At 36.1% G+C, this 18,781-nt stretch overlaps 1 long non-coding RNA gene across 1 annotated transcript in view; it reads left to right on the forward strand.

The window, feature by feature from the left end:
- The window catches only part of LOC130866048 (uncharacterized), an 86,393-nt gene extending 69,033 nt beyond the window's left edge, over positions 1-17,360 (forward strand). Inside the window, exon 3 of the long non-coding RNA XR_009056294.1 lies at positions 16,073-17,360. This is a non-coding gene — a long non-coding RNA (uncharacterized LOC130866048). The remainder of the gene's footprint in view (positions 1-16,072) is intronic.
- Positions 17,361-18,781: the final 1,421 nt, after the last annotated feature.

Here is an 18,781-nt window from a genome sequence, read left to right on the forward strand (position 1 = left end):
AAGTTCTCTCCTACAAGGATAGTGGTGGAGAGTGTCATTGAGCCCTCCCCTGAGACACCAGCAGCTCCCAGTCAGTTGTCTGTGATTCTGCCCTAGTTTAATGTGACCTTGTGGTCTCAGGAGAAGAGAATACAGATTGTGGGAGGTGAACTGAAGGTAAAGAGTCCAGCTATGCAGCAATGTGGAAGTCATGCCGCTGTGCTGGGATCACCCGTGCTCCTGCACATAACCTTCACCATTCTCTGTGAGTGATCTCAGTTAGGCTGGGCTTCCACAAGTTGGACTTGGTTCAAGTTGTACTTTGTCATTAGAGCCCTGTAAGGAGGGAACAGACATTTATGTCTGTCCAGGGAAAGCAAACCTAAAATAGTATCATATAATTTGCAGAGGATGTTCTGAGCTAGACTCTGTTGAGTGAACATAAATTGGGCAAAATGAAGAGAAAAACAGCTTTGTGAGATCAGCAAACAAACCCAGTTCAGAGGCAGCCCTGTAGCAGGTTTTGGCAGAGAGAATGGCAGTGCAGGAAGGAGACAGAAGCAATGCAAGGAGGGTCTGATAGTCAGGGCCTTCCAAGCAGGAATGAGCTCTAGACACAGGCAAGGAACAGAAGGGAGTACCGTTATGATGGCATGCTTGCTGAAGTCAGCTTGAGCTGGCAGAGAGGAAGACGCCTAGGAGTGAGTGTGGACATTACTCAGGAGATGAAGTAAACCGACTGAGGACAGTGACAGCCCTGAATGAAGAAATACAGGCTAAGCAATTAAGCTTTATTTTACTGATACTTATTTCTTATTTACAAATATAGAACAACAATTAACTCATCCCAGAGACGGTAATTAGCAATCAGGTTAAATTACTTTGATTACCTCTTTTACATTTAATTAAGAACCTTTTCAGAAGGCTGCTTTCGAAGATGCCGTGTGGACTCTACTCTGTGCAATTTCTCTTTTTCTCCGCTCCTTTTCACTGCTTTCTTCTGGACTTTTCCTTTCTTTTCTCTTTCCCATTTTGCCTCATAAAATAGCAAAAATTTAGAGTAGATTTTCTAAGTTAATCATTTTTATTGGCTATTAACAGTTTTAAAATCATATAGGCTTAAAAGCAAAAGGATGAATTGTCCCCCCCCCCCATGTTTATGGAAACCAATGACTTTCAACTGTTCCCAAGGATTTAGTATATTCTTTTGGTAGCGATGAGCAGACGCAATAACTCCAGACATTTTATCTATAGATAGCATACATTTGTTGAAAACTTGTTACTGTAAGCAGTTCCGAATATTTCATTTTAATTGCAAAATATTAAAAATTTCTTATCAAGTGAGCAGGCTTTACCTTTATAATAACCATAGATGTTGGTAGAAGAAGACAGGACTGTTTTTTATTTCTTACTTTTATGAAGTCCTAGAATGAACACTGGTTCATTTTCAGTGTTATCGACTGATGTTCGTTACCACTAGCTCAGCTTCAGATCAACTCTACTTAGTATAATAATCTAGGCGAATATTAAACTTCTTGGTTTGGGCTTAGCACTAGTCCTGTGTGTTCTTATTGAACTGCACCAATTTTAACCCTTGTTTCTAGGTCAGGTAGCTGTCTCTGTGGAACGTTCCTTTCTTACTCATTAAAGTTCTGGGTGATTTGCTGGCAGTTGCTGTCTAGGAAATGTGCTTGGGAAAGGCGTTTTGATTCCCCACAAGCGTAAGACGTCTGTATTCCACCCTCATGCTTGATTGACGGTTTTGGTTGGACACAGCTGCGGCTTTTTTTAAGCATTCCAAAGGCTCTGCTATTCTTGTAGTGTTTCTGTTAAAGCCAGAAGTCTTTCTAATGGCAGGCATTTCTTTCGAACTGATCGTATTAGGTTTGGTCATTTTATGTTGTTACTAGTATAGTTATTATTTGGCTTTTTCTGTTTTCTTTATTTCTGAAAGACTTATTGGGAAAATTCTTGTCATCCTGAATAAATTCTGTTTATTGCTCTTCTTTTCATTTTTTGTTATTTTCTATTTGCTTTAGCATTTAGTGAGTTCCCTGATTTTATCTTTTAGTATAATATTCCTAGTTTGTAGGCTTTGTGTTTGGTGGCTTTCTATTTTACTTCTGACTTTCTTATTTTTATAGCACACCATATTTATTTTTCTGAAATTTTCTTCTGCTCTTTTATTAGATGGAAACATTTCTCCCATATCTAAATCTAATCCTTAAACATATCCTTTAGGAATGAACACTTAAAAACTTGGTTTGGATTTATTTTCTGGCAGGCTTTCTGACAGAACCCAGATTGACTGTCTTTTATGTGTGTAGCCTGTTGTCCTTTGTCGAGTGAAGGATACTGGTTAGTATAAATGTGAGATCAGAAGACACTACCCCCTCAGCTGTGGACTTAGTCTTTTGTTCACTATCTACCTGGAGTTACCCTTACCAAGTTTTATAGAGGAGGCTCATCATGTCTCAGAAAAGAACCTCCACTCTTGTGGAGAAATGGGGTGTGTGAATCTGAGAAAGGGACTTTATTCTAGTACATTCATTTGTTCCTCTGTTGTCAATACCTATACCTACAGTCCTGGTGATGGTGGTGGTGGTGGTGGTGGTGGTGGGAGCAGTGGTGGTATTGGTAGTGGTGATGGTGGTGGAGGTGGTGAAGGTGGTGGTGGTGACGTTAGTGTTGGTAGCGATGGTGGAAGCAGTGGTGGTGACATTGGTGGTGGTGGCAATGGTGGAGGCAGTGTTAGTGGTGGTGACATTGGTGGTGGTGGTGGTGGTGATGGTGGTGGTGGTGGTGCTTGCTGATGTTGGTGTTGTTAGTGGTGTTGTGGTAGTGCTGATAAGTAATGGTGGTGTTGTGGTGATGCTGGCATTGATGAAGGTAATTCAGAATTTTAATTTATAGCCCAGACTATCTTCAGGCTCTCTATGTAACTCATGGAGACTTTGAACTCACTCTCTTTCTCCTGCATCCCTTGAAGCTAGAATCACATGCTGTATGACCATTCTCAGTCTTCTGTGTTATGTAACATCTGGTAATTAAAGCTGAACTGTTCAAGAGTTCTGAAGTAAAACATTGGTCTGTGTCTTATTGCTGTTATCCTCTGAATACCTAAGATCTAACCATGCTCTGCTCTTTCATTGTTGCTGTTTCCTCTCCTGTAAAATATTTTTAACTCATGATTTTTATTACTTCTGTCCTCTGACATTCTATAGTCTCTGACCTCACCCTTTCCTTCTGGTAATTGGGTTTTCAGTGTCATGTGGAATGAATTTACTTTTTCTTAGTGCATAAAACTATGTTCTTGGGCAGAACTGGTCTCTATGTACTCTAAGTTTGGAGTTCATTCCTATTATCTTCTTGTGTGGGTATTGAACCTACAGCCTTGAGCATGCTAAACATGTGCTCCGACACTGAGCTGTGTTCCGTCCCAGTGTACAGTCTAGTTTGATAATTTCATTTGGAATGAGTATTTTGACCTGTGGAGGTTTGTTGCAATGTCAGTGGCATTAAGGTAAACTTCAGATAAGACCATAGTAGCTCTTTAAATTTTAAGTTAATGAACAACATGCTTGTAATTACATTTTAACAGGATTTCTGAAGACTTTTAATTCTGGCATTTAAACTAAATTGTTTATGCAAAGCTAAAATGATTTTGTCTTATTTTGTAGCTGTAATCATGTTGAAGTTTAAAACTAGAGATGGAAAGAAAATCCCTTCATAAATTACCAACCAAATATGAGTGTGCACACTCTTTGGGGAAATTCTAGCAGTTCTGTCTGGAGACTTGAAAAAGGTGATGCTCCATGGCCTGGATATCTAATTTTAGAGGCTCGTCTGAAGCAGGATGTTTGAGATGAAGATAAACCGCAAATCTCTAGCATGTTAAGCTTCTTTATTAAATATTCAGACATAAACTAGAAAAGTTCTTTGTGGTGATATTTCGTTTGTACTTTATTAAATAAAACTTGCCTGAAGTTCAGAGAGCAATACAGTTTCACTGATCAGCCTTACAGACCAGGCAGTGGTGACACACACCTTTAATCTCAGTGGCCACACTAGTTTGACATAGAAACCAGATGGTGATCACCTTTAATCCCAGTACTAGAGAGGAATAGAAGACAGGAGGAGACAGTTCTCAGTCTCACTCACATTGTGAGATTCCTGGAAGCAGGACTGCCACTTTGCACTGAGGTAGAGATAAGAGCCAGTGGCTAGTTGTTTTGCTTTTCTGACCTCCAGGTTGAACCCCAATTTCTGTGTCTGGGTTTTTATTAATTGTGCTATAGTTCTTACAATGAAAGAATTCATAAATATAGTATGAGGAAGCCATAGGGTAGAGATTTAAGTCTTAAGATTGCTGTTTTTGAAGTGTGTTTAAAGACTATGTATGTGCCTGGGACATGGCTTAGTGACTGAGAGCACTTGCTCATACCTAGCATCCAGATTCGGTTCCCCCCACCCACATGATAGTTCACTGTCCATTACATCAGTTATGGAGGGTCTGAACCCTTCCTCTGATTTCTACAAGTGCCAGGCATGTATGCAGTGCACATATATGCCACTAAACTCTCATACATATAACATTTATTGACACTACAAATATAAAAATGATACCCTATTTGGAACTATTTATTAGATTTTCGATAAAACTACATTTAATAATTCTTTGTGAAACTTTTTATATGTGAACAATGGTAGAGGTACATAACTTGATTTTATTAATAGTGGAAAAAGGTAAATAAATCTAAATTCATGTAATTAGTATTGGTTTAGGCTTTTGGAAACTTTTCTAGGTAAACGGTCATTTTTATAATTTAATCACTAATTATAGAGAACTAAACACCTGAATTACCATTTCACCAATTATGAAATGAAAATTAATGCATGCATGGTATTGAAAAGAAATGAAGTAGGTGGATCTATATATTCATATACACATCCATGAACTGCAGCTACATAAATTCTTTCAGAATAAAAGTTACGTGAGCTGCATTGAAAGTTTTATGGATATAACTTTAATGATAGAATATTTTGAAATGACTATTTAAAAACATGCATACATCTAAATTCAAAACATAGATAATTTGATCAAATTAAATATTTAAATTTTGTAAGGGGGCAATAGACACTCTGTTCATGAATATTTAATACTATGCAACTCTTTTTCTGTAATCACTGGACAAACATTTTAAATATCCAGGAACCAAAGCCTTACTCAATCTATTAAAAATGGAATTGTAAAATGCATTGCCTGGTATTTTCATAACAATGAAACTTTAGAAAATTGCTATCATTAAACAGAATTGTTAAAATATTGCTGAAGAGTAGAGGTGAAGTTGCCTTCTGCAGCTTCCTTTATATGACATGGTAATAAAAAGCACAGGATTTTCTAAACTTAGAATCCTTAATAGATTAAAATATCTGCTTCATCTATTTGACTCTATGATTATTAGAAAGGTTTGTTTATAATTTTGGATGGGGCATTATACTGAATGTTTTGTATTTTTCTTAGATACCTTTTATTCTCACAACTTAAATGAGAAGTATCATGATGATCTGAGAGATTTTCTGTCTTTTTCAAAAGTGCTATTCTTTTATGAACAACCTTAAAAGTATTCAATCATTAATTTTTTGAAATATAGTTTTCATAAGTTATTCTGATCAGAATTTCTTCTCCCCGATTTCCTCAGATCCTTCCCTCCTCACCACCATTCCAACTCCATGCCTTCTCGCATGGAGAACACGCAAGCAAATACAAAACAATCAAGAATAAGACAAAATTAACAGAAAGAAAAACAAAAAAGGCATGAAAAACACATAAACATACGCATACAAACATATAAACATACACACACAAACACAAACATATACTCATGCACACATACAAAACACAGATTGGGAAACCATAATAGATTAGTAAAAGATCCATGAAGCAAAAAAAAAAAAAAAAAAAAAAAAATTCTAAACAAAGCAAACAGAAAAAAGAAAAAGCATGAGAAACACATAAACATAAAGAAATACACACATTAAAAACCTCATCCAAACTCAAAATCGCAAACCATAGTAAATAAAAAGTAAAGTAAAAAATGAAATGTCCAAATGAAGTATTAGGAGCCAAAATATCTCCAGGAATACCACTGAGTTTGTTTTGTTTTGGCCATCTACTGGTGGACATGGGACCTGCTCTTACGCACAGTTTGTCCATCCAATAAGACTCCATTGGAGGAAACTGACTTTTGCTTTTATGAATGGTTGTCAGTTATAGATACCTTTCAGAGACGTAAGCCACTGCCTGCTTCCCCTCTCGGTGCTGAGACACCATCTAACTGGAACATGTGCAGGCCCTGTGCCAGCTGCCACAATCTCTGGGAGGTCACCTCTTTATCAGCTCTGTTTTGTCTGAAAGGCACTGTTTCCTTGGTATCTTTCCCCACTGCCTTTTACAATCTTTCTTCCTCCTCTTCTACATGCTTTCCTGAGCCCTGAGGGAAGCTGATTGATGAAGACATACTGTTTAGGACTGATTCCAGTGGTCTCTCACTCTCTGCATGCTGCCCAACTCTGGGGGACCCATCTACTGCAAGAAGAAGCTTCTCTGATGATGGCTGAGCAAAGCACTGATCTATGGGTAGAGCAGAATGCGGTTACGAGTCATTTTATTGCTGTTTCCTAACAGAGCAGCAGTATTTTGCTTCCTCTAGGATCAGAGCAGCACTATTTTATTTTGCTTTCCCCCAGATTCATGCCTTTTCTAGTTTCAGGTTACAGCCATCTGAGTAGTTTCGGGCATGAGTTCCACGCTCTGGTATCATGCAGACTGGTCGCCATTGTAGATTGGTTTGTAGCTGGATGGGAGTTACCGTTCTCCTTTAGTGACATGCAGAGGATCTTCCAGTACAGTGAACACTCGTCAGGCATGGTGAAGGCTCTACTTAGGCGCAGTTTGACATCTCTGCTTTCATTTCGCCTGGCATCATATCCAATTTAGACCTTTATTCTGATTTGTTGATCTCAAAGCTCAGAATCAATCAGGATGTTTAGTTTGACAATATCAAAGGAAGATTTTCAAGTAGTTGCCAATAGTCCTATCTTGTTGCAATGTGATTTCAAAGGACCAGGACAAAGACATAGATGTTGGTTAGAAAACTTCTTTAAATTAATTGTGGTTTAAGCAAATTGGAAAATTGAAAATACTGCAAATATTTGTCTTTAAATCACTGGTCTTTGTTACCCAGGATCAAGAAAGTGACTCTGAATCTTCAATGACAATGGGACACAGAAATGTTCAGATGTGTTGATCTTGCATGTAACACAGTGCTCTGCTTCAAGGAAGAAGCTTAACTGTGTTGTTCACTTTTCTGGGGCACTTTACTAATTTACTTTGTTTTCCTTAAAATAAGCATAAAATCCAATGCAAACTGCATGGAATTTTAAATGGTCCCAAATGTGTGTACTGAGAGGAATGGCATACATTCTCTGTGTTTATCGGATTACTTCTACAGCTGCAGCCTTCAACATGCCATGTGGAATGTGTTTCAAACAAAAATGCCTTCTTCATTTTTGAAAATAATAATCTGAAGAGTTTCAGACTTCCTTTCATTAAAAATTGAGATTAGTGCATATGGTTTTCCACTATTTTATGACGCTGGTTTGTGCTGCTTTGTGATATAGAACACACTTATCTAAACCATCTTCAAGGTCCATGTGTTTTTTCAGACCTAGCAATGATTAGATGATTACAGATTTTTTTTATAGTCTTCATGTGGATTTTTCAATGAATATTTTTTAATAAATTAGAGACACTGTTATTTAAGAATAACATATTTTTAATAAAATGATGTGTGGCAATGGGCGAGAGAGTATACTGGTTATGCTGTCAGCGTCAACTGTTGACCTCAGACAGCATATTCCGTAACACATTTGTGCAAGCCAGTCTAACTGACGCTCAGATGCCTTGGTCATTAATTCTACTCAGCGTGTGCTAACATAGCAGGTGTTTATCAGGAATTGGCGTTCTAAGTACTTTCTATCCTACCAGGACAATTTGCCTCTCATAGATTTCATGTACTTTGGAAATCTTTTGCATATTGGGGTTAATGTGTAATCCATAGCTATTTTTACGTCTAGTGAAACAGGAGATACACAACCAGTTCGTTTTCTGGTGTCTGATTTTAGGAGTTTTATTAGAGACTTCCAGTGGGAAATGCCTGGGCTCTATTTATTAATTCATATGTGACTCAAAAAATAGAATTTGGTATTTATAGTTCATAATTTATATTTTGCTTTGCGCTTTTTTGTGCAGTTTAAAAAAATTATGTATTTGAACTTTAGTGTTAGCCTGTGTTAGATGAGGGAAATAATATCCACCCTTTATAGTTGTTTATAGTTTTATAAAATATACATAAAGCACTTTAGTGCCTTTTGTATAGTATCCAGTGTATTAGTAAAGATCATTATGATTCTTGATAATCTATAACAATTAATGATATACAAGTTAGAATAGTCTTTATTGCCTTCTAATTGATGAATACTTTCCATTATTTTATTTATTTCTTCATTTTGAACTACAGTTCTAAAATAACATATTTAAGTTCCCCCAAGGCATTGAGATATGTTAATTATTCCTCTTTAGAGACTCTAAATAAACAGGGATATTCCCTGTCATGACTGGTAAATTGTGATCTTAGAATCTGCATTCATTATATATTGGCATTTCAGTCTCTCATAGATATTTAGTAATTTCACATATGTGCTGAAAAATATGTTTATATGGACTATATTTTTTGTTAAATTCATATCAGAATTATTAGTCATTAGTTTTTTGTTGTTTTTTTGTTTTATTTTTTTCGGGATAGTTTCTCTGTGTAACAGTCCTAACTGTGCTGGAACTAGCTCTTGTAGACTAAGTTGACCTCAAGCTCACAGAGTTATGCCTACCTCTGCCGCCTAAGTGCTGGAATTAAAGGCATACACCAGCACTGCCCGGCCAAATATGTAATTCAGGCTGACCTCAAACTCAGATCCTCCTGCCTCTGCCTCTTCAGCATATCCTACCAGCCTTTGCCACCAGTACAGGCTAGTTTCATTTTTACTAAATAGTAGTATTATAAGGAGTTTTTGTTTGTGCGACTCTTTTCATGTGCTTCAGCTTGGGTGGGGTGCTGGCTGGGTAAGCATGTGCACCTGCCAGTGTATGCTACAAATGATGATTTTGGAATCCAGCGAGGATTTAACTGCCTTTCATATTTCCAAGGCAATGTTGTGGTTTTTACTGAGGCTTTACATGATTGAACTAAATTCTTCTTTGCTCAGCAATTACTGAACACATTTTTATATTTATCAGTAAATATTTGAGATGCAAAGACCAAGATGATAAATTCCTTGCCATGATAGATATTTAACTTGGCTGAATAGGGGTAAAAGTTCACTTAAATGATCACTATAGAGGTGCAAAAAGCTGTTTTAAAGTTCGTTAGAAGCCCAAGTGCCAAGGGACTTCCAACCAGGACCAACACAGCAATCAACTTTGCGTCAATAAAACTTCTGGAAACTCTTATTTTAAAAGAATTTTTTAATTGATTTTATTGAGATGTACATTTTTCTCTACTGTCCTTCCATCCGTTCCCCTTCCTTTCAACCCTGTCCCATGGTCCCGATGCACCCAGTTTACTCAGGAGATCTTGACTTTTTATATTTCCCTTCCATATTGGTTTCATGTCTGTCTCTCTTACTGTCCTCATTGTTGTCTAAATACTCTGGGATTGTGGTTTGTAGGCTGGTTTTCTTTGCTTTATGTCTAAAAGACAGTTATGAGTGAGTACATATGATAATTGTCTTTCTGGGTCTGGGTTATCTCACTCAATCTGATGTTTTCTAACTTCATCCATTTGCCCGTAAATGTCATTAATTTTTTTCTGCTGAGTAGTACTCCATTATGTAAATGTACCACGTTTTCCTTATCCATTCTTTGGTCGAGAGGCATTTAGGTTGGTTCTAGGTTCTAGCTATAACAAACAATGCTGCTATGAACATAGTTGAGCACATATCCCTGTGGCACGACTGTGCATCCTTTGGATATAAACCCAAAAGTGGTATTACTGGGTCTTGAGGAAGGATGTTTCCTAATTTTCTGAGAAACCGCCGCACTGACATCCAAAAGGGCTGTACCAGCTTGCATTCCCACCAGCAATGCAGAAGTATTCCCTTTACCCAACATCCTCTCCAGCATAAGTTGTCATCAGTTTTTGATCTTGACCATTCTTACAAGTGTAACATGTAATATCAGAGTTGTTTTGATTTGCATTTCTCTGATGGCTAAGGATATTGAGCATCTTCTTAAGTGTCTTTCAGCCATTTTAGATTCTTCTGTTGAGAGTTCTCTGTTTAGGTCTGTACCCCATTTTTTATTGGATTCTTTGTTCTTTTGATGACCAATTTCTTGAGTTCTTTGTATATTTTGAAGATCAGTCCTCTGTTTGATGTGGGATTGGTGAAGATATTTTCCCATTCTGTAAACTGCCATTTTGTCTTGTTGACCATGTCATTTGCTTTATAGAAGCTTTTCAGTTTCCGGAGGTCCCATTTATTTATTGTTTCTCTTAGTGTCTGTGGTCCTGGGTTCTATTTAGAAAGTGGTCTCCTGTGCCAAGGCGTTCAAGTGTACTTCCCACTGTCTTTTCTATGAGGTTCAGTGTGGCTGGCTTTATGTTGAGGTATTTGGTCCATTTGGACTTGAATTTTGTGCATGGATATAGATATAGATATATTTTTATTGTTCTACATGTTGATATCCAGTTATGCTAGCACCATTTGTTTAATATACTTTCTTTTTTCCACTTGATATTTTTTGCTTCTTTGTCAAAAATCAGCTGATTTTATGTGTGTGGGTTAATATTTGGGTCTTCAGTCGATTCCATTGTTCCTGTTTTTATGCCAATACTAGTCTGTTTTCATTACTGTAGCTCTGTAGTAGAGTCTGAAGTCAGGGATTGTGATCCCTCCAGAAGTTCCTTTATTGTACAGGATTGTTTGGGGTATCCTGGGTTTTTGCTTTTCCATATGAAGATGAGTATGTTCTTTTGAGGTCTGTGAAGAATTTTGCTGATATTTTGATGGACATTGCATTGAATTTGTAGATTGCTTTTGTGAAGATTGCCATTTTTACTATGTTAATTCCATCTACCAAAAGGCATGGGAGATCTCTCCACTTTCAGGTGTTTTTTTCAATTTCTTTCTTCAAAGATTTAAAGTTCTTGTCATACAAGTCTTCTATTTGTTTGGTTAGAGTTACTCTGAGATATCTTATGTTATTTGTGGTTTTTGTGAAAAGTGATGTTTCTCTGATTTCTTCCCCAGCCCATTTATCATCTGTGTATAGGAGGGCTACTGATTTTTTTGAGTTAATTTTGTATCCTGCTACATTATTGAAAGTGTTTATGAGTTGTAGAAGTCCGTTGGTAGAATTTTTGGGGTTGCTTATGTAAACTATCATATCATCAACAAATAGTAAGAGTTTGACTTTTTTGATTTGTATCCCCTTGATCTCTTCTTGGTGTCTTATTGCTCAAGCTAGGACCTCAAGAACTATATTGAATAGATATGGAGGACTGGACAACCTTGTCTTGTTCCTAATTTCAGTGTGATCATTTTGAGTTTCTCTCATTTAGTTTGATGCTATCTGTTGGCTTGTTGTATATTACCTTCATTTTGTTTAGGTATGTTCCTTGTATCTGTACTCCAAGTCCTTTATCATAAAATGAGTTTTATTTTGTCAAAAACTTTTTTATCATTTAATAAGAAGATCATGTAGTTTTTATTTTTCAGTTTGTTTATATGGTAGATTATGTTGACAGATTTTCATATGTTGAGCTATCCCTGCATCTCTGGGATGAAGCCAACTTGATCATGGTGGATGATGGTTGTTATGTGTTCTTGGATTTGGTTTGCCGATATTTCATTGAGTATTTTTGCATCAATATTCATGAGTGAGATTGGTCTGTAATTCTCTTTCTTAGTAATGTCTCTTTGTGGTATGGGTATCAGGGTAATTGTAGCCTCGTAAAAAGAATTTGACAATGTTCCTTCTGCTTCTATTGTGTTGAACAATTTGAGGAGTATTGGTATTATTCTTCTTTGAAAATCTTGTAGAATCCTGAGCTGAATCCATCTGGTCCTGGGCTTTTTTTTTTGGTTGGGAGACTTTTGATGACTCTCTCATTTGTTTAACAGTTATAGGTCCATTTAATTTGCTTATCTAGTCTTGATTTAATTTGGTAAGCCATATTTATTCAGAAAATTGTTCATTTCCTTTATGTTTTCCAATTTTGTGGACTACAGGTTTCTGAAATATGACCCAATGATTTTCTGGATTTCTTCCATGTCTGTTGTTATATTCCCCTTTTAATTTCTGATTTTATTAATTTTGTTATTCTTTTGAATAAAGGTTTATATTTTTGTTGATTTTTCTCAAAGAACCAACTTTTTATTTCATTGATTCTTTGTATTATTTTCTGTTTCTATTTTCTTGATTTCAGCTCTCAATTTGATTATTCCTTGCCATCTAGTTCTTCTGGGTGAATCTGCTTCTTTTTGTTTTGGAGTTTTCAGGTGTTCTGTTAACTCACCAGTCTGGGATTTTTCCAGCTTCTTTATGTAGTCATTTAGTGCTATGAACTTTCCTCTTAAGACTGCTTTGATTGTGTTCCATAAATTTGGGTATATTGTGTGATCATTTTCATTGAATTTTAGGAAGTCTTTAACTTATCCTTTTATTTCTTCCTTGATCTATTGAAGCTTCATGTGAGCATTATTCAATTTCCATGTGTTTGTGGTCTTTCTGGAATTAGTATTGCTGTTAAATTCTAATTTTAAGTCATGATGATCTGATAAGATACATGGGGTTATTCCATTTTTTGTATTTGTTGAGACTTGTTATATTACCTAGTATGTTGTCAGCTTTTGAGAATGTTCCATGAGGTGCTGAGAAGAAGGTATATCCTTTTATGTTTGGATGGAATGTTCTATAGATGTCTATTAAGTCCATTTGAGTAATAACATCTGTTAGTTCCCTTATTTCTCTGTTAATATTTTATCTGACAGATCTGTCCAGTGTTGAGAGTGGGGTGTTGAATTCCCCCACTATTAGTGTGTGAGATTTAGTGTATGATTTAAGCTTCAGAAGTGTTTCTTTTACATATGAGGGTGACTTTGTATTTGGGGCATAGGTGTTCAGTATTGAAAACTCCTGGAAAATCTTAAGGTATGTGAGGAAAAACTGAAAGTGCGTAGAGTATCTTAGAATCTGAATTGTAAAACATTGTCTTTTTGTTCTTCGAGTGCTTTGGGACTGTAACAAGTACATTTTATAGTACTTTAAAATCTATGATGGGAAAATAATTAGGAAACATAATATGAGTTATTCTTAATGGAAATGCTTATATATCCATTAAGTTTACAAAGCAGAAAACTTAACTCTGGGTCTAAATTCATTCTACTTATATTTAGGTGGGGATTTAATTTGATGAGTAATAATAATAATGATAATGATGATGGTGATTATGTCAACAATAGCATTTGATGTATTATCTTCATCTTTGCCCCATACTGCTATAAGAAGATCATTTATAAGATGATTTCTTCTCTTGCACTCATCTGTTCCTGAAATACTTGAGTGCATGTATTTTCTACTTCTTGTCATTAATTCAGAAAACGAGTGGTCTCTGATTTTACATACAATGTTTTCATCAGGGAATTTCCCCCCTCAGTACATTGAAAATGTATATTCTCACAATGTTAGGCAACTATCTGACCTTAAATGTAATAAAAATTCTTTGATAAATTTAAACACTTAATTTTGCTAATAACTTACTCAATTCCACATTTTTCATAAAAATGATTAATAATGGCACAGTTGATAAAGTTGTGAAACTAAGTAATTTGGCAACCAGTCTCTAGTTTTTAATGCTCATACTACCTCTCTTCCCTCCCTGCCCCTCCCCTCACCTTCTCTCCTCTTGCTATCCCTCCCCTTTCTCTTTTCCTTCCTCTTAAAATGTTCCTGAGGATTGAACCCAGTGTTATTTAACATGCTCTGAGCTGCCCACATTTTATTTAACAAATATTTTTAATTAAAAAATATTTTTCTAAGAAAAAGGGAATATATATCAATACCTATTTTATTATGCATTTTGACTCTTTAGCCTTTTATATAAATAAAGTGTTTTCATGTGGTTAATGCTTTTATTACTTGACTTTTAAAGTTAACAATAAATTATGAATACCTTTAAATGGTATCTCTATTTACCATGTGAATTAGTGGCTGCATTTTAGTAGCATATGGTGGAAAAAAATTGGAAAATTTATATAATTGCTTATTGTTGAGGATTTCTCACATCTTTCTTTCACTCTTGTAAAATATGAAAAAGTGCTCTCAAAAAAAGCAATGAGTATGCTATTTATGTATTATGTATGATAATTGCATGAGAATGAGATTAAAAAATAAATGTTTTAAAGGTTCCGTCTCTTAATACCTCTGATGGAGAATACCTTGTATGTATGAAGGGATAGTTTTCAGAGCATAGCAATGCAGGGCTCATAACTGAGACCACTATTATAAAAGGCATATATCACTAACAGAGAGGAATATCAAATCTATGTATGTTTTATATGGCATAGAAACCTTCAGAAATGAAGACACCAAGACCAAGGATTCCAGGTTCATGGGCAGTCATGCAGGAATATGATCGGAGACCAGAAGGTTAGCTTTTGATGATAGAAAGTTGGGGTTCCTCAACAGAGCCTTCTCTTCAGGACCTTCTTTGCTTTCCTTTGTAACATTCATTCCCTACAGATAGGAAGCCATTGCCACAGGGTCTCGGGAGCTGCTTTCAGAATAGGTAGGACAAACCATTCTGTTTTGAATCAGCTGGCCATAGAGAAATGTAGGTCAGAGAGGGAATTTGCTGACTATAATTTACAGTACTACTTTTATTTTGTAACCCATTCGTGGTTATTTTCTTTGAGTCTCATGCTTATAGAGGCATTGTCCTCCTTAGCTTTTGTAAGCTTGACTCAAGCAGGAATCATTTGGAAGCAGAGAAACTCAATTCAGAAAATGCCTCCATCAGGTTGACTTGTGGACAAGCATGTGGGAGCATTTTTTTGATTAATTATTGGTATGGGAGGGTCCAGCCTAGTGTAGTTGTTGCCACCCCAGGACAGTTGGTCCTGAGTTGTTTATAAACAGACTGAGAAAGCTTATGAAGAGAAAAACCAGTAAGCATCTTCCTCCATAGCCTCTTCCTCTTGCCTCCAGGTTCCTGCCTTGATGTCCTTCAATGGTGGGCTGTTAGAATGAAGCAAAGATTTTCTCCAAGTTGTTTTGGGTCATGGTATTCTAATGTAGAATTAGAAACTCTAAAACACGCATCATCACCCCAAAATGTGCAAATGTGCTTTCTTCTAGTGTTGTAGTCATTTGATTTCACACATAGATAAACCCTGATATAGAATACAATGACACAGATTCAGAAGAAACTGTACTTCATATTTTAAATTTCAATTTTGGTCATGCTTTGTATGATAATCTCATGAGATGCTGGCTGGGCAGCAACAATGAATGACAGCTCCAAATTAGTCACATGATCACTAAATCCATATTTAGAAGGTATGTTCAACCCTGGGATCCTAGACCAAGCCCAAAGGGAGTTATGAATGTGGCCCAACATAAAATCATAAACTTAACTAAAATATTGTGAGATTTCTTTGTATGATTTATTTTTAGAACTTGATTGAGTGGTTCTTGAGTATGAACTTTGTAGATAACCTCACTTCACAGTGTCAGAAGGTTAGACACACCTAGAAGTTGCTATGTTGTTGACCGGTGATCATTCAGAGATTAATTGTACTAAATACATTTTATCTTTACTATTTAAAATTTTCATGAGTTCATCAGGCTGTGACCCAGCTGTATACATACACAGATTTATAGTTATAAAACCCTTTGATCCAAATAGAAGTTAACCTGATTTTACTTAATTTAAGCAACTTGGAGAAAAGCTTTGTTTCACTTTCTATCCCTCAGGTCCCAGCCCACCATCGAAGGACGTCAAGGCAGGAACCTGGAGGCAGGAGGAAGAGGCTGTGGAAGAAGATGCTTACTGGTTTTCTCTTCATAAGCTTTCTCAGTCTGTTTTTAAACAACTTGGGGCCAAATGACCTTATAAATTAAATAAATTTAATATTACTTCCTTTAATTAATAATATTATTTTACTTAATAATAGCTTTTATTTCTGAAATCACTGATGCTATAATGTTCTCAGGTAACTATAAAAGTAGTTCTATAGATCCAAACTAAGCCTTTTGTAAATCTCATCTTTTGTAACATCAAGTATGATATAGAACTGTACCCATTACTTTCAATGACACAGAAACAAATTTAGAAGTTTTAATGCTTAGGATCAATGGCTTCAACACATTTCTCTAAATAATTAAAATTGTGATGTGATTGATTACTCTAAAAATTGGGGCTGAATAGATCCCTCTTAGGTGAGATTGTCTTGGTGACTGATGGAAAAGAATTTAGAGGCAAAACAAAACAACAAAGTTCTTGCCGATGTGACTCAAGCCAAATCCATGCAGATCCCGACACAGTTCATATAACTTTAATTTCATGCTTTCATTCCATTGGGTAAAACTTTTTACATATAATTATGGTCTTTATACAAACACGATGACAGGTAATGTTAGCTTACATAGAATCATGAATAGGTTCAGTTTATGAAACAGAGAAAGGGAAAACAGCAACAGAGGTTAAGATCCAGGTAGACAGAATATTTCACCACCAAAAACAATGAGTATTTTATCTACTATCATTTCTTATCTTTATATGCTACTATGAGATTCCAAAATGGGCTATCAAAGACTGGGTGATTTATAAAGACAGTGATTTTCACAGTGCTGATGATCCATGACCAACACACCCACACATTTGGGTTGGGATGAAGGCTTTTCCTGTATTGTAGACAGCTGTTTTCTGTGCCCTTTACAGTGGAAAGAGCAAGGAGGGAGCTTTGGTCTCTGCATAGACTGCTAACTCTATAAAGGGGGCTTCAACTTTATATCCAAGTTACCCCTCAAGAGCTCACCTCCCAATACTTTCACACTGGGCATGAGTATTTCAACCTACATGTTTTGAAGGGAACATAAACATTTGATCCATTGCAATAAATTGTAATATGTTGCACACTGAATCTACATCGACCACTGACATTGATTCTTTCAATTTAAGTTTCAATCAAACTTTTCCAAATATGAGTTTTTCCCTTAAAAATTCTAAAATAACAAGACACATTCAATAATTTCAGCAATAACCTCTAAACATCTTTTGCTTGTGTTGACCTTTAGTATAGATTTATTTCCTAGTCTATGTGGATTTATGTTCTTTTTATTTTTAAAGCGAGTCCCTTTTCTGGATCCCAATAGTGCTTTGTTATGAATGAGTAGTAGAGGTTTCTATTTCTGTCATTTCTCTTTTGATTCTACACACTTTATAATTTTTACATAGAAATATAAAATTGTATTATATATTAAAAACCCCGAGAAAGAAACTAAGTCATGTACTGTCACCCTTGCTAATGGTGGGTAGGACAGGTGAGAGGCTGGTGTCCCACAGCCCCTACGTCACACATAATCACAGTAGGACAGGTGAGAGGCCAGTGTCCCACAGTCCCTATGTCACACATAATCACAGTAAGACAGGTGAGAGGCCGGTGTCCCACAGTCCCTATGTCACACATAATCACAGTAAGACAGGTGAGAGACCGGTGTCCCACAGTCCCTATGTGACCTGTACGTACATAAAAACATAGAAAGGTGAGTCTGTGTGATGCATGGCACGTGAAAAGTAAGTCTTCGTGGAGTATAGCTCTACACTAGAGAAGTATTGATGCTGCTGCTGCTCTTTTTCATGCTAGGTCTTCACTGAGTGCAACATGCGACTAGCTCAGTAAATATTGAATGTACAAATTCACTTTCACTTTTTATTTTGTCTTTTTTGAGATGAGAGTTTAATATGTAGTCCAGTCTGGAGTACCAGGGATCAACACAATTTACAGCTTGCTGAGACTTTTTTAATATTTAAATTTGGAGCAACTCATTCATTATTTCACTCAATGATCCCCTTTGAAAGCTTGTCTCATTGTGATGATATTGTGCTTTGTGATGATGATGGGTTTGCAAAAGCATTTAGTATTTCCACTTCACCTGTTCTGGCCTTGGCTGGTGGAGCTTTCTTTAGCTGTTCTCTCTAAACTTCGGTTTCTACCTTATTTCTGCCAATTTTTATCCTCTAACCTGGAAAATGATTTTTACTTAGTCCGCTGGTCTGTTCGCAGATGCCATTTTGTTCTAGAACACAGAAATTTCTTTGTCCTTGCTCAGTCATTATTGAGAGAAAAACTCCCAAATAGCACCATTTCAAAGACAACCTTCTGATGGACCACATTAAGTGATTTTCCACTCTCAGTAAGATCAGTTGCCCATCTGCCAGACAATAAGCCCAGTTGTTCTTATAAACCAAAGAGGACTATGGTGCTTTTGTATTAGCTCTTGCAGTCCGTTGTATATCCTCTTCTGATATTTTCTTCATGTTTGATTAGAATATATTTTATTCTACAAATGTATTTTATTCTTATTCTAATTTTTTTAAATTTATTTTTAATATTTTTCAAAATATTTCCTAATGCCATGTGATTAATAACTGCATTATTGATACATATAAGTCCCTACTAA

The sequence above is a fragment of the Chionomys nivalis genome, chromosome 24 (assembly GCF_950005125.1).
Source record: "Chionomys nivalis chromosome 24, mChiNiv1.1, whole genome shotgun sequence".
Lineage (NCBI taxonomy): Eukaryota > Metazoa > Chordata > Mammalia > Rodentia > Cricetidae > Chionomys > Chionomys nivalis.